Raw genomic sequence first — 21689 nt, 5'->3', positions numbered from 1 at the left:
CCATGTCCAGATCTAACTGCTGCTTCCTGACCTGCATACAGATTTCTTAGGAGGCAGGTCCAGTGGTCTGGTATTTCCATCTCTTGAAGAATTTTCCACAGTTTGTTGTGATCCACACAATCAAAGGCTTTGGCATAATCAATAAAGCAGAAGTAGATGTTTTCCTGGAACTCTCTTGCTTTTTTGATGAGCCTATGGATGTTGGCAATTTAATCTCTGGTTCCTCTGCCTTTTCTAAATCCAGCTTGAACATATGGAAGATCACGGTTCATGTACTGTTGAAGCCTGGTTTGGAGAATTTTGAGCATTACTTTGCTAGCATGTGAGATGAATGCAGTTGTTCAGTAGTTTGAAGATTGTTTGGCATTGCCTTTCTTTGAGATTGGAATGAAAACTGACCTTTTCCAGTCCTGTGGCCACTGCTGATTTTTCCAAATTTGATGGCGTATTGAGTGTGGCACTTTCACAGCATCATCTTTTAGGATTTGAAGTAGCTCAACGAATTCCATCACCTCCACTAGCTTTGTTCGTACTGATGCTTCCTAAGGCTCTCTTGACTTCAGTTCGGTTCAGTTCAGTCTCTCAGTCATGTCCGACTCTTTGCGACCCCATGAATCGCAGCACACCAGGCCTCCCTGTCCATCACCAACTCCCGGAGTTCACTCAGATTCAAGTCCATCGAGTCAGTGATGCCATCCAACCATCTCATCCTCTGTCGTCCCCTTCTCCTGCCCCCAATCCCTCCCAGCATCAAAGTCTTTTCCAGTGAGTCAACTCTTCGCATGAGGTGGCCAAAGTACTGGAGTTTCAGCTTTAGCATCATTCCTTCCAAAGAAATCCCAGGGTTGATCTCCTTCAGAATGGACTGGTTGGATCTCCTTGCAGTCCAAGGGACTCTCAAGAGTCTTCTCCAACACCACAGTTCAAAAGCATCAATTCTTCGGCACTCAGGCTTCTTCACAGTCCAACTCTCACACCCATACATGACCACTGGAAAAACCATAGCCTTGACTAGACGGACCTTAGTCAGCAAAGTAATGTCTCTGCTTTTGAATATGTTATCTAGTTTGGTCATAACTTTTCTTCCAAGGAGTAAGTGTCTTTTAATTTCATGTACATTCCAGGATTTCTGGCCCTAGGTTTGTGATCACACCATCGTGATTATCTGGGTCGTGAAGATCTTTTTTTATAGTTCTTCTGTGTATTCTTGCCACCTCTTCTTAATATCTTCTGCTTCTGTTAGGTCCATACCATTTTTGTCCTTTATTGTACTCATCTTTGCATGAAATGTTCCCTTGGTATCTCTAATTTTCTTGAAGAGATCTCTAGTCTTTCCCATTCTGTTGTTTTCCTCTCTTTCTTTGCATTTTTCACTAAGGAAGGCTTTCTTTTTTCTCCTTGCTATTCTTTGGAACTCTGCATTCAAATGGATATATAGTTTATGGGATTCTCCAGGCCAGAATACTGGAGTGGGTAGCCTTTCCCTTCTCCAGGGGATCTTCCCAACCCAGGGATAAAACTCAAGTCTCCCATATTGCAGGTGGATTCTTTACCAGCTGAGCCACTAATACGTCCCTGCTGTTAACTAGACTTTTACTACTATTAAGCAACAAAGCTCTGTTGCTTTGCCCCCTAAACTGCTGCATCCAAAGTTAGGACTGTCGAACTCCCAAAGACACAAACAAAAAGAATGGTATTATTTAGTTATAGAAGCAGCAATATTTGGTTATATAATAATGCTGATGGACTTGGCCCTGCATCGTTTCACTAATTCTTATATTACCACTTCCCTGTAACAATACACGTTGTTGGACTAAAGTATCCTTTATAGCAGCTCATTCCTCCCCTGGGCTAGTCATAGTGAAGTTCTACTCACCCTTTTTGTCTTTTACATGGGGCAGGTTTTTTGATCCTTATCTCCTACCCACACTTGAAACAAATATTTGAATCATATATTTGGCAGATCCTGGTCTCCCCTTCTTATATCAAGATAGATCCCTGCATATCTGTTCATCTTAAAGATAAATTTCTAGTTTTTCGCCCTTAAAGCACTCCGTATCAATTCCTATCAATAGTACTCAAGGTCACCTCATCTATCTGCTATCCTAACTAGTGATCGTCTCTGATATCTTGGGACAAAACTTAAGTTTCCTGCTACTCAGAACCCTAGCAGAGTCACATAACGAGAAACACACTTTTAAAAGGGACCATTCAGAAAGTCTAAATAGAGGCCTATTCATATTCTCATAATAAGATACTTGACCTATAAATGGAGTGTGGGTGTGTATTAGGAGTAGGAAAGGGACCAGGGAGCAGGCTGTTGATAGATGTCCTGGAAGTGAGAAAATGTGTAAAAACACTTTTATGTTTCCCAATTTTGCTTTCACACTTCTTTCAGCATCATTTATTATATTATTACAGACTTGACTCTATAATGTCAGCACACTGCCTTACAGAAAAGTACTTCTGGAGATTATGCAACAGGAGAAACAAATAGCTTCCCTACTTCCACTCAACTTGTATCCCTTACATGCCTCGTTTTCTGTCTTCCACTGATTAGCCTACTATGGGCAATGATGTTAAATCCAAAGACAGGGGAAAAAATAATAGCTAGGCAAAATGTCTCTCCTTTCAGAAACTCTAGTATAGAGTCCGTTTAGTCCCTCTTCAGCAATTCTTTAGACCACCACTGCCCAATACAAATGTTAGCCACATACATAGTTTTCAATTTTTTAGTAGTCATATTTTAAAAAAATCAAAAGATGGCCTGATTTCCCAGTGGTTAAGAATCCACCTACCAATACAGGGGACATGGTTTTGATCCCTGGTCTGGGAAGATTCCACAAGCTGCAGGGCAGCTAAGGCCTTTTGCCACAACTACTGAGCCTGAGCTCAAGAGCCTGTGCTATGCAATAAGCCACCACAGTGAGAAGCCCCCCATCACTGCAACTAGAGAGTAGCCCCCATGGCCACAGCTAGATAAAGTCCATGTGTAGCAACAAAGACCTGGCACAGACAAAAGTTACAAATAATAAAATTTAAAAAATGAAAGAAATAGGTGAAGTTAATTGAAGTAATAATTTTATTTAACCTAATATATCTAAAATATTAAATATTTATTTGATACTACTTATTATAATATTAAATAAAAACATTAAATATCTACATTAAATATATAGTAAATACATTTTAAATAAATATTATTAAATGTTACATTTTTATATAACCCAATATATCTAACATGTCTCAATAATCTATTCCACTGCTTTCATGGAATAGATTATTGAGACATTTTACATTTTTTGTACTGTCTTTGATATATATTTTACATTTACAGCACATCTCAATTTGTACTAGCCACATTTCAAGTGTTCATTAGTTACATATAGCTAATGGCTATCATACTGGTCAACACAATTGAACATATGTCACAATTATTCCTCCTAAGAATACAGGCTACCATGGAACTCTATTCTCAAAATCCTTTTTCACCAACTTCTCTAACAAACATTTGAAAGCATGAAGGAGAAATATCTTTTCTCCAAATTTGTGTAACTGTTCCTACTCTATCATGGTATCATTGCTTCCATATTTAATGCCTCAGATTTGTTTTTTACACTTTCTCCTTTAATGAATTTTTTCCTTACCCTCTCTATTCTCATTCTCCTTGTCTATTCCATAGGCTTTTTTTGTATCTATCTCAGCAATATTTGAATACTTTGGGATATATTCAACACCTATATATTAACATCTATTTAACATAGATTATATTCGAAGTGAAGTCGCTCAGTCGTGTCCGACTCTTTGCGACCCCATGGACTGTAGCCTACCAGGCTCCTCTGCCCATGGGATTTTCCAGGCAATAGTCCTGGAGTGGATTGCCGTTTCCTTCTCCAGGGGATCTTCCCAACCCAGGGATCGAACCCGGGTCTCCCGTATTGTAGACAGACGCTTTACCGTCTGAGCCACCAGGGAAGTCATATTTAATATATTTAACATCTATCATGGCATTAGTGCGACAGTTTTCATCCTACAGTTGCAAAACAAATTAGTCCATTTAACTGATCACCTCTTGTGTACAGGTCATAATGAGAATACCATACAAAATAAACATATGACCATTATTAGTGTATGGCTCCATGATCAGGAAATAGTTGTCAAGCATCTTCTATGCTATCAGCATTGTTAATACATTTCTGATTGGAGTTTTCACAGTGTATACTGAAATGTTCCTTACATTAGTTTGCCTGAACAGACTTTTTACATCAATTTTGAATGTGAATCAAAATAGATTTTAAGAAAAGTAAGCTGTTGTTTGCCACCAAACATAATTCTTTTCCTCAATGTCTCATTCACATGAATGTTTTGATCTAAATTTTTAATCTAACCCGGTTGAGTGTCTTTTAAATCAAACACACCACCTCGTGGCAGCAGGAAGCACCACCCAAAATAGCAATTTCAGGTCTCTTGTTTCAGGGTTGTTTGGATAATAGGTAGGCTTATTAACAGCAGTTAATTTGGAATGATACTGTTCCTGCTGGGTAACTACATGATTTTTTAGAAAAAAGGACTCAAAGATTGCTTGTAGGCAATATGAAACATGGTGTTCCAATACAATTCTAAGATATATTATGTTTGGGCTTCCCAGGTGATGGTAGTGGTAAAGAATCTGCCTGCCAATGCAGGAGACACAGCTTCGATCCCTGAGTCAGGAAAATTTCCTGGAGGAGGAAATCGCAACCCACTCCAGTATTCTTGCCTGGAGAATATCATGGACAGTAGAGTCTGGCAGGCTACAGTCCCTAGGGTCGCAGAGTCAGATATGACTGAGCGACTGAGAAAACCATGCTATGTTTGTGTTATTTTTCCCCCTCTCCAGGTTGGTGTTTCAAACAAATGATTGTCTAGATTGCTTTTCTTACATGCTGTCTTTTGACCTGGAGTGTTTATACAGAAATCAGTGTCTCTTTCCAGTTAAGTGTGTGTGTGTGCTAAGTTGCTTCAGTTGTGTCCAACTCTTTGTGACTCCATGGCCAGGCCTCCTCTGATTCATAGAAATGAAAACCTCTTTCCAGTTAAGAGTAACTCCAAATGCAGGCATACACATTGGTAATATACTCAGAATAAATCAGTCATGAAAAACATGTTTGAACTGAATCTTAAAAATTCTTGAATACAATTGCAGGCAATCAAAACTGTTTGCAGTTTATTTTGTGTACTTTGATTTTTTTAATCCTTTCCAGAATACTCCAGGAAAGCGACTTCTCAAGTAAATTGATGAAGCAATTTAGTTACAATGAGCCCAATTCTCACCTGTGTATCTTGATGAAGGTGAAAGATCAAACTCTCACAAAAGTCCAGGGCATAGAATTACCACTTACGAAGCAGGCATTGCTTAAAGCTTGGCTTAGACCTTATGGCTGTTCTTTAGGGAAAATTCTTCAAGGGCACCAAATAGTATGAGAATATAATAAAGCCTGAACTTTAGATCTAGACAGGCTGGGACTTAAATGCTAGCACTATTACCTACAAGCTAAGTAGGAAGCACCCAACTCAATTCTCTGAGCATCAGTATTGATTTAAAAAAAGGTAAATCATAATCACTACCTCACAGGTTTGTTGTGAACTTTAGTTTTAAAAATTTTTATTGGAATATAGTTGAGTTACAATGTTGTATTACTTTCAGGTGTACAGCACAGTGATTTGCTTATACATATATATATACACATACACATACATGGGGATTTTCCTGGTGGCTCAGACAGTGAAGAATCTGCCTACAATGTGGGAGGCTGAGCTTCAATACCTGGGTCAGGAAGCTCCCCTGGAGAAGGGAACAGCTACCCACTCCAGTACATTCCTTATAGGTTATTACAAAATATGGAGTATAGGTCCCTGTGCTTTACAGTAGGTCCTTGTTGATTATCAATTTTATATATAGTGTGTATATTTAAATCCCAAACTTCTAATTTATCTCTCCTCTACCTTTCCCCTTTGGTAACCTGTTTTCTATGTCTGTCAGTCAGTTTCTGTTTTATAAATAATTTTATTTGTATCATATTTTAGATTCCACATATAAGCAGTATCATATGATATTTGTCTTTCTCTGTCTGACTCACTTCACTGTAGGTCCATCCATGTTGCTGCAAATGGTATTATCTCATGCTTTTTTATGGCTGAGCAATGTTGTGAACTTTAAATCAGATGATATTTTTAATAGTAATTATAATTAGGCAAAACTTACAGTCAACATCCCCTTCCTTCTTCTCTTGGTACTGTGTGGCATTCCATGTCCATTTCCTTTAGGCTGATGGAACACTTTAAACTCACTCAGGACTCTCCTCCCAAGTGGATTTTAGCCTGGCTTCTTTCTTCTTCCCTTCAGTGCCTACAGTAAATACCTCAGTGACTCACTCTCTACTTTCCACCCTAGCAGCTAATCTCTAAATTTTACTCATGTTAGCATACAGAGCTAAAAGAGATTGAAAGGGTTAGTCGCTCAGTCATTCCTACTCTTTGCAACCTCAAGGACTGTAGCCAGGCTCCTCTGCCCATGGAAATCTCCAGACATGAATACTGGAGTGGATAGCCATTCCCTTATCCATAGGATGTTTCTGACCCAAGGATCAAACCCGGGTCTCCTGCACTGCAGAAGGATTCTTTACTGTCTGAGCACAAGGACTTCCCAGGTGGTGCTAGTGGTAAGGAAGCCACCTCCAATGCAGGAAACGCGGGTTCAGTCTCTGGATTTGGAAGATCCCCTGGAGTAGGAAATGGCTACCCACTCCAGTAATCTTGCCTGGAAAATCTCACAGACAGAGGAGCCTGGCAGGCTGCAGTCTATGAGGTTACAGAGTCAGGCACAACTGAGCACACACACACAAGAGACCAGCTTTAACAAGCTATCTGTAGCTCAAATAGATAGTGAGAATTTGGGGGAGTCAGATGTTACGTTTGCTATCTAACTCTTCCTCTTCTCTTTTCACCAATTTCAGTTTGCAACTCCAGTATCTCAGAAGTGGCTTATATCTTCTTTGGTATTTGTATAGTAATAGATATTAAATTTCGGTATGTGGACAGTAATCATCAGTCAGTTCAGTTTAGTCGCTCAGTCGTGTCCAACTCTTTGTGACCCCATGGACTGCAGCACTCCAGGCTTCCCTGTCTATCACCAACTCCTGGAGCTTACTCATACTCATGTCCATCAAGTCAGTGATGCCATCCAACTATCTCATCCTCTGTCATCCCCTTCTCCTCCCACTTTCAATCTTTCCTAGCATCAGGGTCTTTTCAAATGAGTCAGTTCTTCGCATCAGGTGGCCAAAGTATTGGAGTTTTAGCTTCAGCATCAGTCCTTCCAATGAATAGTCAGGACTGATTTCCTTTAGGATTGACTAATTGAATCTCCATGCAGTCCAAGGGACTCTCAAGAGTCATCTTCAACACTACATTTCAAAAGCATCAATTCTTCGGCACTCAGCTTTCTTTATAAATCACAATCAGATTTTCCATAAATATAAACTAATGAAATTAGAAATGTGAAAGGGAACTAACATTTGTTCAATACTTTCTACATTCCAAATGCTGTGCTACAACTATTCAAAAGTTGATTTACTTAATCTTGACTAATAATTGCTGAAACAGGATTTAATTTGATTAAGTAATTTGCCCAAGGCCACAGTAAGTAAGAAACTGATATTTTAACCCCATAGCTTTTGTATAGAAGGCTTGCTCTTTCCCATCACAATATTTTAATTCATACATCTTGTATAGTTTTATTTAATTTTTTTGAGGAACTTCCATACTGTTTTCCATATGGGCTGCACCAATTTATGTTCCCATCAATAGTGTATGCGAGTTCCCTTCATACATCCTCACCAACATATATTATTTGTGGTCTTTTTGATGATAGCCATGACAGATATGAGGTGATAGCTCTTTGTGGTTTTGATTTGCACTTCCCTGATCATTAGAGATGCATATCTTTGCATGTGCCTATTGGACATTTGTATGCCTTCTTTGTCTATTCAGGTCTTCTGACCATTTTTAAATTGGGTTGTTTCATTTTTTTAATTGAGTTGTATGAGCTGTTTGTATATTTTGGACATTAACCCTTTATCAGTGATATAATATGCAAAAATTTTCCCCCATTCCGTAGGTTGTCTTTTTATTTGTTTCTTTTGCTGTTCCAAAGTTTTTAAGTTTAAATAGGTCCCATTTGTTCATTTTCATTTTGTTTTGTTTGCCTTAAGAGGCGGACCCAAAAATATTGCTATGATTTATCAGAGTGTTCTCCCTATATTTTCTTTGAGGGATTTTATGGTTTCCAGTCTTACATTTACATCTTGAATCCATTTTGAGTTCATATTTATATATGGTGTGAGAAAATGTTCTTTTTTGATTCTTTTACAGTAGCTATCCAGTTTCCTTAGCACCACTTACTGAAGAGACTGTATTTTCCCACTCTATAGTCTTGCCTTCTTTGTTGTAGATTAACTGACCATAAGAATATGGGTTTATTTCTAGGCTTTCTATTCTGTTGCACTTATCTATGTCTCTGTTTTGGTGTCAGTACCATACTGTTTTGATTACTATAGCCTTGTAGTCTAGTTTGAAGTCAGGAATCAAGATACCTCTAGTTCTGGTCTTCTTTTCTCAAGATTGCTTTGGCTATATTCAGGTTCTTTTGTATTTCCATACAAATTTTAGAATTATTTATTCTACTTCTGTGAAAAATTCCATTGGTATCTTGATTGGGATTGCACTGAATCTGTAGATTATCTTGGATGTTAAACTACCCTAATATTATTGTAGTACTATTAGTTTCCCCCTTTATGTCTGTTACTATTTGCTTTATGCATCTAAGTGCTCCTATTTTGGCTGCATATATATTTATGCCATTTATTTCTGGTGTGTTTTTTTGGTTTTCCACAAATATCTGAGTTCCCTGATGTTTTTGTTTTGTTTTAGTGTAATTATTATTGATAACACTCTGGCTTTTCAGCATCATTGAACATACTGCAGACAACACATACAAACCCTACATCACAGATAAATGCATGATCAGTGCTTGACGTCCACTTCTCATCAAGAATCAAAAGACTACAATTAAATCAAGAGAATAGATCTCATTCCCAATGTGAAGATGCCACTGATTTTTTTACTTCCTTGATAATTTTTATAACATTTAAGATTCCAGAGATATCTATATGCATGTAAGCACAACATTCTTGCTTTGAAACAGCACTTGTTTCCCCTTGAGAAACTAATATCGTATCTGTATGGACCCTATTCTGAACTACTGCCTGTCCAATTTTATGAACCTCGCAAGAAAGGAGTTCAGTAACCCAGATGGCATTGTCTAACACTTCTGCTATTCTCCAAATCATAGCATGAAAAATCCTCCCAACTTTCTGGGCCTTTCGTAAAGCATGTATTCAAAAGAACTAAAAAGAAAAGAAAGCAGTTCAGAATTCCTCTTGATTAGACAGGGTTTGGATCTCAAATTAAATCTAATTTTTTTCTGCTCATTTAATTATCTAAAGACTCCTTTCTCCAAGGGGTAGTACTGATGTCTAAAATGAGTCCCAAATGATGTCTGACATCATTTTACCAAGGTACAATGTCTGCCCATTTATTAGGTAAGAGCCAGTAGGCTTCTGAACCACAAACCCTATACCAGCCATTGAGGGCCATTTGATGATCTGTTTTCTGCCAAAATACCCAGTTGTTGTTGTTGTTCAGTCGCCCAGTCATGTCTGACTCTTTGTGACCCCATGGACTGCAGCACACTAAGTCTGTGTCCCTCATCATCTCCCAAAGTTTGCTCAAGTTCATGTCCATTGCATCTGTGATGCCATCCAGCCATCTCATCCTCTGACACCCTCTTCTCCTTCTGCCCTCAATTTTTCCCAGCATCAGGGACTTTTCCAATGAGCTGGCTGTTTGTATCAGGTGACCAAAATACTGGAGCTTCAGCTTCAGCATCAGTCCCTCCAATGAGTATTCAGGATTGATTTCCTTTTAAGATTGGCTGGTTTGATCTCCTTGCTGTCCAAGGGACTCTCAGGAGTCTTCTCCAGCACCAGTTTGTAGGCATCAACTCTCTGGTGTTCTGCCTTCTTTACAGCCCATACATGACTACTGGGAAGACCATAGCCTTGACTATACAGATCTTTGTCAGCAGAGTGATGTCTCTGCTTTTCAACACACTGTCTAGGTCTGTCATAGCTTTTCTGCCAAGAAGCAGCCATCTTCTCATTTCATTCTGCGGTCACCATTCACAGTGATTTGAGAGCCCAAGAAGAGAAAACTGTCGCTGCTTCCACCTTTTCCCCTTCTATTTGCCAGGAAGTGATGGGGCTAGATGCCATGATCCAAGTTTTTTAAATATTTAGTTTTAAGCTGCTTTTTCACTCTCCTCTTTCATCCTCATCAAGAGGTTCTTTAGTTTCTCTTACTTTCTTGCCATTAGAGTGGTATTATCTGTACATCTGAGGTTGTTGATGTTTATCCTGCCTATCTACGATTCCAGCTTGTAACTCACCCAGCTCAGCATTTCTCAGGTTGTGCTCAGTGTATATATTAAATAAATAGGGTGAAAATAGACAGCCCTGTTGTACTTTATCAATTCTGAACCAATCAGTTTTTCCATAAAGGGTTCTAACTATTTCTTCTTGATCCACATACAGGTTTCTCATGAGACAGGTAAGATGATCTGGTATTTCCATCTTTTTAAAAGCTTTAAAATATATAGCAGAGTTGTCAAATAGTTTGGTAACATTTTGGCATCACCCATGGTCTGGTACCAGGTAATGTTATTTGTAGCACTGAGATGCTGAGATAGATCTAAAGCAAAAGAGAAGTAATATGCTGTTTGCTCCTTAGAGCTCTTTGAAGTTTTTTTCTTGTAAACCATTGATTACAAAAGCTAACTCCTGTGAAAGTAATTAATTATTGTTTCAGCAAAGATATAAAAATCCATTCCTATCATAGGGATGATATGATGGGAGATTTTAGATTCATGGCTGTCTGGCCTATTATATTGTTTACCATGTAAATATTCACATAATGATTGAGTCCAGTTGCCCAGGAAACCAACTGATTCATTACAATAAATTTGTGCCAAGGAAAGCTGAGTGTCTTACAAAGGAAAATGTATACAAATTGAATAGTCAGGAAGACTGTATGCTTTAGTCAATTCATGAATAAATTGCAGCCAGGTATTAGATTCATACCACATGTGTTAGAATCATACCACATGTTCATGTGTTAGAATCTAAAAGCACAAAAAATAATATTAAGAAGAAGGGCTTCAAAGAAAAATAAAAGACATTCAGATAGAAAATAAGGAAGTAAAACTTTGTTTGCAGATGACATGACTGACATGATTGCCTAAAATTCTGAAGGCATCTACAAACAAGCAACTAGAGCTAATACATGAACTTAATAAGGTTTTTGCATATAAGATTAGTACACAAGAGTTGTAGTTTTATACACTAGCAATGAATAATTAGAAATTAAAAGTTACAAAACTAGCTAGGTTAGGCAATGATTTCTTAGGTTCAACACCAAAACACAAGTGATAAAAGAAAAATTTGATAAACTAAACTTCATTATTTAAAACATTTGCACTACAAAGAACACCACAAGAAAGGTAAAAGACAAAACCACAAACTAGAAGAAAATATTTATAAATCATATAACTGGATAAGGGACTTGTATCCAGAATATATTAGAATTTATAACAAAAAGACAAGAAGACAGGAGCCCAACTGAAAGATGGGCAAAAGATATGAATGAACAGTTCTCCAAAGAAGATACACAAATTGTCAATAAGCACATGAAAGAATGCTCAATATCATTAGGCAGTAGGGAAATGCTGATTAAAATCACAAAAGATATCACAAGAAATAAAGCCACTAGGATAGTGATACTCAAACAAAAAAATTAGAAAATAACAAGTGTTGACAAAGATGTGGAGAAATAAGAACACTCATGCATTGCTGATGGGAATGTAAAATGGTGCAGCCTTTTTGGAAAAGGCTTTGGCAGTTTCCTACAGTGTTAAACATAGAGTTACCAACAATTCTACTTCTAGGAATTTGAAAGAATATGAGAATTCTCATATTCTAGGAATTTTAAGAATATGAGAAATGAGATTATATGCTCACATAGAGACGTTTACACAAATGCTTATCACAATATTATTCATAATAGCTAGAAAGTAAAAACAATCCAAATGTCCATCAATTGGTGAATGGATTAAAAAAAATTGGCATATCCACACAATACTATTTGTCAATTAAAAGGAATGAATCACTGATACATGTTGTAACATGGATAAGACTCAAAAAATGTTATCTTTAATGAAAGAAGATTCAAAGGATCACATATTGTATGAATCTATTTATATGAAATGTCCAGAAGAAGCCAATCTATAGATACAGAAAAGATCACTGCATGGTGACTGCAACCATGAAATTAAAAGGTGACTGTTCCAGGGAAAAGATCTATGACCAACCTAGACAGCATATTCAAAAGCAGAGACATCACTTTGCTAACAAAGATCCATCTAGTCAAAGCTATGGTTTTTCCAGTAGTCATGTATGGATGTGAGAGTTGGACTCACAACTCTCAAAGGAGGCTGAGTGACAAAGAATTGTTGCTTTCAAACTGTGGTGCTGGAGAAGACTCTTGAGAGTCCCTTGGACAGCAAGGCGATCAAACCAGTCAATCCTAAAGGAAATCAACCCTGAATATTCATTGGAAGGACTGATGCTGAAGCTCCAATAATTTGGCCATCTGATGTGAAGAGCCGACTCGTTGGAAAAGATCCTGATGCTGGGAAAGATTGAGGGCAGGAGGAGAAGGCAACAGAGAATGAGATGGTTGGATGGCCTCATCAGCTCAATGAACATGAATTTGAGCAAACTCCCAGAGATAGTGAAGGACAGGGAAGCCAGGCATGCTGCAGTCCATGGGGTAGCAAAGAGTCAGACATAACAGAGAACTGAACAACAACAACAAATAGAGACAGAAAGTGATTAGTGATTGCCTAAGGCTATGGTTTTTCCAGTGGTCATGTATGGATGTGAGAGTTGGACTGTGAAGAAGGCTGAGTGCCGAAGAATTGATGCTTTTGAACTGTGGTGTTGGAGAAGACTCTTGAGAGTCCCTTGGACTGCAAGGAGATCCAACCAGTCCATTCTGAAGGAGATCAACCCTGGGATTTCTTTGGAAGGAATGATGCTAAAGCTGAAACTCCAGTACTTCGGCCACCTCATGGGAAGAGTTGACTCATTGGAAAAGACCTTGATGCTGGGAGGGATTGAGGGCAGGAGGAGAAGGGGACGACCGAGGATGAGATGGCTGGATGGCATCACGGACTCGATGGACGTGAGTCTGAGTGAACTCTGGGAGTTGGTGATGGACAGGGAGGCCTGGCGTGCTGCGATTCATGGGGTCGCAAAGAGTTGGACACGACTGAGTGACTGAAATGAACTGAACTGAAGGCTGTCAGGAGAGGGGTCCAGACTGGCACAAGGTTTCTTTCTGGAGTCATCAAAATATTCTAAAATTAGATTGTGGTGATTTTTGTATGAATCCATAAATATAAGTGCCACTGCATCATAGATCCAGCAAGGGTGAAGTTATGATATGTAAGTTATATCTCAATAAAGCCACTTTACAAATATTTCTTGTAATTTTATCTTTTGGATAAGAGTTTCCTAAAAAAATAAACCAATTCAATGAAGATGGAAGAATAAAGTTTTGTTAGTGAAGTCGGCAGAATAGAAAAGCCAAGTTTATGTGGACAGTAACTTATGACTATATAAGGTTTCAATTTTTAAAGCCAACAGGTATCTTCTAAAAATCATAAATGCATTAGATAGTTAAAACAACAGTGCAAGAATTAAAACACAGTATATGATAGAGAATGAATGGGTAGCTAGTCTGGATTAAACATTCAGAGAAGATTTTTATGAAAAGGTGATATTAAACCAAATGATAAAGAGGAGTCAGCTATATGAATATGGAAGTAGGAATGGGTGGAGGGATGGGGAGAGCATTCCAGTAAAGTTAGTACAGGTGGGGGGCTCTTTGTTAGTCATTATGTTTTTAAAACCCTAAATTAACTCCTCAATATCTACCCATCTTTCCAAACAGAACCATGTATTTCTCTACTTTGTAAGTGCTCAGTAAACTCTTGAATTTAATCTTTCTTTGCTTCTTTTTTATTTTAATATTAAAAAACATCTTTCAGATCAGTTCAGTTCAGGTGTTCAGACGTGTCCGACTCTTTGCGACCCCATGAATCGCAGCACGCCAGGCCTCCGTGTCCATCACCAACTCCCAGAGTTCACTCAGACTCATGTCCATCGAGTCTGTGATGCCATCCAGCCATCTCATCCTCTGTAGTCCCCTTCTCCTCCTGCCCCCAATCCCTCCCAGCATCAGAGTCTTTTCCAATGAGTCAACTCTTTGCATGAGGTGTCTGAAGTACTGGAGCTTCAGCTTTAGCATCATTCCTTCCAAAGAAATCCCAGGGTTGATAAGCGTCTTTTAATTTCAGGGCTGCAGTCACTGTCTGTAGTGATTTTGGAGCCCCCCAAAATAAAGTCTGACACTGTTTCCACTGTTTCCCCATCTATTTCCCATGAAGTGATGGGACTGGATGCCATGATCTTCGTTTTCTGAATGTTGAGCTTTAAGCCAACTTTTTCACTCTCCACTTTCACTTTCATCAAGAGACTTTTGAGTTCCTCTTCACTTTCTGCCATAAGGGTGGTGTCATCTGCATATCTGAGGTTATTGATATTTCTCCCAGCAATCCTGATTCCAGCTTGTGTTTCTTCCAGTCCAGCGTTTCTCATGATGTACTCTGCATATAAGTTAAATAAGCAGGGTGACAATATACAGCCTTGACATACTCCTTTTCCTATTTGAAACCAGTCTGTTATTCCATGTTCAGTTCTAACTGTTGCTTCCTGACCTGCATACAGATTTCTCAAGAGGCAGGTCAGGTGGTCTTTCAGTTCAGTTCAGTTCAGTTCAGTTCAGTTCAGTTCAGTCGCTCAGTCGTGTCCGACTCTTCGCGACCCCATGAATTGCAGCACGCCAAGCCTCCCTGTCCATCACCAACTCCCGGAGTTCACTCAGACTCACGTCCATTGAGTCCGTGATGCCATCCAGCCATCTCATCCTCGGTCGTCCCCTTCTTCTCCTGCCCCCAATCCCTCCCAGCATCAGAGTCTTTTCCAATGAGTCAACTCTTCCCATGAGGTGGCCAAAGTACTGGAGTTTCAGCTTTAGCATCATTTACTGAGCTGTAATTCACATACTATAAAATTCACTCACGTTAGGTAAACAGTATAGTAATAGTATATTTACAGATTTGCTCAAAAATCACAATTCTTTTTTTTTTTTAGGTTGCTGTGTTTACCTCAAACGAAATATTATAAACAAAGTGACTCCTCTTAATGCTCTCCTTCTTCTAGTTCTTTCCTTCTCTCTCTCAATAACCAGAGGTTACTAAAGACTCACTCTTCCACATTGGCCCACTGACCAGTAGTTAGGAACCACTATTTTGTAGCATCTTCCAACACTAAGGTTTTTGGACTCTCTGAACTATCTATTCTTTCGATGTGCTTTTCTTTCTTGAACTTCCTAACTCATTCTCTGTCTAGTTGTCAGTGTTATCTTTATTATCTTAGGGGAAAATGAAAACTGTTACAGTAGAAATCAATGAAAGTTTTATTAAGACTTCAGCTATATCTCTTAAGAATAAAATATTAAGGTCCTGAAAGGATGGAAGTACATGATTAGTGCCAAAACAAAGATACGAGACTATAAAATATATTCAGATATACTTGATCCCTTCCAAGGCCCCTTGCCAACTCCCTCAAGACATCTACTTCTGCCCTGAGACTTTGTTGAGGATCCAGTTTAATGCACTGTGTGAACACTTTCCTCCTAATAAAAAAACATCAGTAAGCTTCTTCCTCTATTGGAAGATGGGGTCCTTTACGTCCTAGAGTCCCTCTGGGTGTGAAGATATAGAAAGGGAAGCTCTGGTGGAATCAGAGGGAATCAGAACAGTTGGGAAACTACCCCTGATTCTAATTCATTTAGTAAATATTTATACCAGGCATTCCAGACTCTAATTGTGGTATGAATTTATGACGGTGAAAATTTAGGTGAACAACGCACTGTAAAGAATTATAATGTGGTAGATTTTACAATAAATATTCATGAAATTTATTGTTTATAACATTCTTGAATAAAAGTTTCAGTATGTTTCCGTCTATTCGAGTAAATTAATGTCAATAGCCCTTGTCAATGTTTTTACATGAAAAATAAGCTCTTTAAAAATGATTAAATATTCCATTAAATAAATTCCATACTTCCTCATTTGCCTTTTGAAAATAGTAAAGTCAGCAGGAGGGAAGTCCTTGCCAGCATTTATTCAACCCTCCTGCTCTCCTTCTCTTGCCTCCAATCAACCCTTGCTAACTTTTGCTAGCATTTTGTTTGTAGAAAGAAGACGTAAATAAAAATTTTCGTGTAGAAGAAATAATAGGCCTATTCCAGTAAAATGGGAAGTATTTTATACCTTCTGATTGGAAGCCAAATACTACACATGATGTTTTTCAAGGCTCCTAATTTTGAATTAAAATTTTATTTATTTATTTATTTATTTTTATTTTTGGTTTTATTTTTTTTTATTTATTATTTTTTTTAATTTTAAAATCTTTAATTCTTACATATGTTCCCAAACATGAACCCCCCTCCCACCTCCCTCCCCATAACATCTCTGTGGGTCATCCCCATGCACCAGCCCCAAGCATGCTGTATCCTGCGTCAGACATAGACTAGCGATTGAATTAAAATTTTAAAGCCGGTTTTTCTAGACCACTAATACATTAGATTGTCCATAGGAATTTAGTTAAATATATGCCAGAAAAATATTATTTTATTTTTCCCTATTGTCCTACACATATTAATCTTTTCAACTCAATTATTAACCAGCTACATTCAGCTGAACATTAGAGAGATATGAGGATGTGTAAAACTTAGGCACAGCCTAGTGAGAATGCCAGCTCCTCTCCTCTTTCTCATTTTCATTCCTTACTCTACCAAAGATTTTCCTGAGTTGTAGTTTCTCTGAGATTTTTCTCTCTCCACCATGTGGCAGGTGCAATAAGAACTGCAAACAAGGTGCCTTAGAATTACCTGCTGGTGAGATGCAAGAGGAGGGTATTTATTCTCAAACTCCTCTCCTCCTATTTACCAAGGGTTCCTTCAGATGCACCAGAATGGCCGAGAGGGTTCCCAAAGGCATACTATGTGGTGACAGAAGAAAATTCTGGCAGAAAGCAAGAGAGTCTTGTTGCAACCCCCAGACAAAATGCTGCCAGGCTACACCTTTCTACAGTTTGTTGTGGCAACAGTTCTGGAACCAAAGAGTGAGCCAGGAAGATGTAAGAGGAGATATAAAGGATGTCCAAAGTGGTCTAGGGGTTCTGGACCCAATTCCAATATGCGTGTGTATGTGGTTGTATTGGTTTCCCACACTGCCAAGCAACTCTTAGGTCCAGCTGGGTGCCCTGCAATTCAGCTAAATGCTGACACTATCTACATGGAAGGAGCATTGGTTTCCACAGGTTAAGGGCTCAGTTCCTTAAGACTGTCCCCTTCTACCAACTTCAGACGCCAGTTGCAAGCCCAGGAAATCACCTGTGCTTCTGACCAGTTGGCTGTAAATCAGAGGTTCCCATGGCTCACAGAACTCAGGCACCTGTTTACTCACTAGTCTATTTGTTTATTATGAAAGGTTATATCTAAGGGACAGCCAGGTCAAAGATTTGCAGAGGACAGTTCAGCTCAGTTCAGTTCAGTTCAGTTCAGTCGTTTGGTCATGTCCGACGCTTTGCGACCCCATGAACCACAGCATGCCAGGTCTCCCTGTCCATCACCAACTCCTGGAGTCCACCCAAACCCATGTCCATTGAGTCAGTGATGCCATCCAACCATCTCATTCTCTGTCGTCCCCTTCTCCTTCTGCCCTCAATCTTTCCCAGCATCAGAGTCTTTTCCAGTGAGTCAGCTCTTCACATCAGGTGCCCAAAGTATTGGAGTTTCAGCTTCAACATCAGTCCTTCCAATGGACACCCAGGACGGACCTCTTTTAGGATAGGGTATGGGGGGCATAGGACAGGGTATGGGGAAAAGGGCTCAGAACTTCCATGCCTCCCCAGGTGCCACTTTCTGGGACTCTGTACATGTTCACCAATCAGGAAGCTTTCTGAACCCTCTCTGGTAATCTTTGTTCTTAAGTTTACTCTGTATGCTATTACTATATTAATACAGCCACTATAGCTTTTTTGTTTATTTGCTTACTGTAAGCATGATACATATCTTTCTTTTTCAGTTCAGTTCTGCTCAGTTCAGTTGCTCAGTCGTGTCCAACTCTTTGCGACCCCATGAATCGCAGCACGCCAGGCCTCCCTGTCCATCACCAACTCCCAGAGTTCACTCAGACCCCCGTCCATCGAGTCAGTGATGCCATCCAGTCATCTCATCCTCTGTCGTCCCCTTCTTCTCCTGCCCCCAATCCCTCCCAGCATCAAAGTCTTTTCCAATGAGTCAACCCTTCCCATGAGGTGGCCAAAGTACTGGAGTTTCAGCTTTAGCATCATTCCTTCCAAAGAAATCCCAGGGTTGATCTCCTTCAGAATGGACTGGTTGGATCTCCTTGCAGTTCAAGGGACTCTCAAGAGTCTTCTCCAGCACCACAGTTCAAAAGCATCAATTCTTCGGCGCTCACAAAAACTACACAAGCCAGAGGTCAATGGAGAAACATTCTTTAAGTACTGCAAGAAAAAAAAAACCAAACTATCAACCCAGAGTTCTATACCTCCCGAAAACCTTTTTCAAAAATGAAAGAGAAAGAAAGATATTTCCAAACTTTTTCAGACTTTAGCTATAAGAAATGTTAAAGGAACTTCTTCAGATAGAAAGAATGTGAAACTGACATCGGACAGTCATCTGGATCTACGCAAAGAGACACAGAGTTCTGGAAATGGGGAAGACAACATCAGCCACTAACCACAGCATTATAAGTTGTTTCCAGGAACTGTCCATTATTTGTGTCTGCTCAGCCATTAATTGTAGTACAAAATTTTAAGTATATTTGAATAAATTAATGATACATAAAATGAATGAAAAACATCCTATTATATCCTCTGGAATATTGTCAATTAACGGTTCTATGTCTCAGCTTTTTCAAGTTGTATATGTGATTATTTCATCTCATATATATAATTCACATATGTAGTTTTGTATCTCGTATATGTAATTCATAGTCAATGTTTCCTAATAAAAAATCACTTTGCAAGTCTTTGTGTTTCTATAAACATAAGTCCTATGACTAACATAATTTATTCATGGTTTGGTGACAATCAGAATTAGTATAAATGGAATCTTGACTGAGGAAAACCTACTAATTTATGATTTAAAGCCATTTATGTCTTTGCTCTCCTCTTCAAAAATATTCATTCATTCATACGATCAACAGTGATTACTGAGTGCCAGGTATTGTTCAAAGACCTGAGGATAGAGTAGTAAACAAAGTCCCTATCCTCATGGAGCTCATATTCCAGTGGAAGGAGACACAAAATAAACAAATAAGCGATATAGCAGTAACATGCCACATGAGGTAAGTGCAGTAAAGAAAAAAAATAATGGAGCAAATTAATAGAGAGAAGGGAGTTTCATTTTAAACTGACAGATCACTGAAGTCCTTTCTGATAAAGTGATATTGAAGCAGATACAAATAAACTGAGGGACTGAGACCCTGACACAGAAATATGCTTGGTGTGTTGTAGGGACAGGAAGGGTGTCAAGTGGCTGAAACAGAGTGAATGAGACAGAGTTGGAGGAGATAAAGAAGCTGGAGGGTAGATTATATAGATTTTTAGCTATAATAATGATTTGAATTTTATATTTTGTGAGATGGAAAGCTATGGAAGGAGCAAGAAAGGTACATTATCTGACTAATGTTTTAAACATACAACGTTGCCTGCTGTGTTGAGAATAGAGTGCATGGGGGTCAAGAAAAGAAGCAGGGAGCTTGTTACAAAGACAAATAACATAACATAGAAAAGCTTTAGATCAACTCTATGCATCTTGTACTCTGTTGGTAATATAGTTCAAGTGTAAATTTAAGGCGTGACTGAACCCCTGCAACTTCAGAGCTTTCTGCATGTGCAGCTCTCAAAATGGCCTTTGCAAAAGTCCATTTGGCAGCTTCTCTGAGGAGCTTCTCATGGCATTTAGGTTGTAATTTATTTCACTGTTATTCCAGTTATCTATTGCTACCTAATAAATATCGCCCAATTTAGCAGCTTAAAAGAATGACATTTGTTTTGCTCACAAATCTGCCTTTTTGGCAGGGCTCATCGGTTCAGATCTCCTCTACTTCATTTAGCATCAGCTAAGAGGGCTGGAGTCATCCAAGGCTGGGTCACTCACATATGGCATTTAATGCTGTCTGTCAGCAGGGGTCCTTGGCTGCAGTTATGGTCAGAACACTTACATGTGATCTCTCCATTTATCTCCTTGGCTTCTTCACAGCATGGTGGCTTAGGCTATAAGAGCCAGCATCCCAGTGGTGGTTGGGTTTCAAGAGTGAGCCAGGTGGAAGCATTATAACCTTTTCTAACCTAGCCTTGGAAGTTAGGCAGGGTCCCTTCTGCTGCCTTCTGTTAATCAGAAGCAAGTTTGTAAGCCTGGCCCATATTCAAGAGGGGGAGAATTAGTTGTCACTTTGTGACAGGAAGAATGTCAAATTACATTCTGAGGCAGATCGAATTGGCAGACTGGATGGCCTAAGTAATATTTCTAGGCCTTAAAAGGACAAACTTGCTTTGCCTGGCTTTAAGAGAATGCAATTCTGGCAGAAAAAAAGGATGTGAGAGATAAAATTTAAAAAAGGAAAATAAGTCAGAACCAAACCTGATAATTTGTTCCCGAATCAAATGGCCAAATTCTTGTCATATTTCAAGAACCAAGAAATGCAGGACCTTGTGGAGCTCATCCTCAAATGAATAAAAAAACATGCAAATGGATCCTGACATCTTCCATAGAAGGATCCGTGTCTCACTCACATATTCTCAATGTCTGTTCCTACAACATAGTGACACTTAATAAACGTTGGGTAGTTGAACATTCTATTGTAATAAGTGTTGTATTAAGTTATATACAAGTATTTAAGGGGGCACAGAGGAGGGAGAAACATACCATCAGGAAGTCCTAGAAGAGTTTTCACAGAGCATGTGGTATTTAAATTAGGTCCTGAATAATTGAGAGTGTGAAGTTAGGGGCATCAGAAATATCATATAAGTATCACATGCAAAGACACAGACACATGAAAGACCATGATTAATGAAGAGAACGGCAAGTTCAGATGATTCTGTGGCTAATATATATCCTTGACACAGACTAGGCACTCAAATATTTGCTGAATAGATGAAAGAAGGAAAAGTGTTGGATGCTCAACAAAGAAAAGTGAGGTTTATGTTGGGTTGTTGATTTTTATGCCATGTTAAGAATGCTAAAGTCTGCCCTACATGTATTATGGAACTATATGATGTTTTTACACAGCGAAATGTAATTAGAGGTGTAAG

This window comes from Budorcas taxicolor, chromosome 21, assembly GCF_023091745.1.
Source record: "Budorcas taxicolor isolate Tak-1 chromosome 21, Takin1.1, whole genome shotgun sequence".
NCBI classification, from domain to species: domain Eukaryota; kingdom Metazoa; phylum Chordata; class Mammalia; order Artiodactyla; family Bovidae; genus Budorcas; species Budorcas taxicolor.
Note: the sequence above shows the minus strand (reverse complement) of the source record.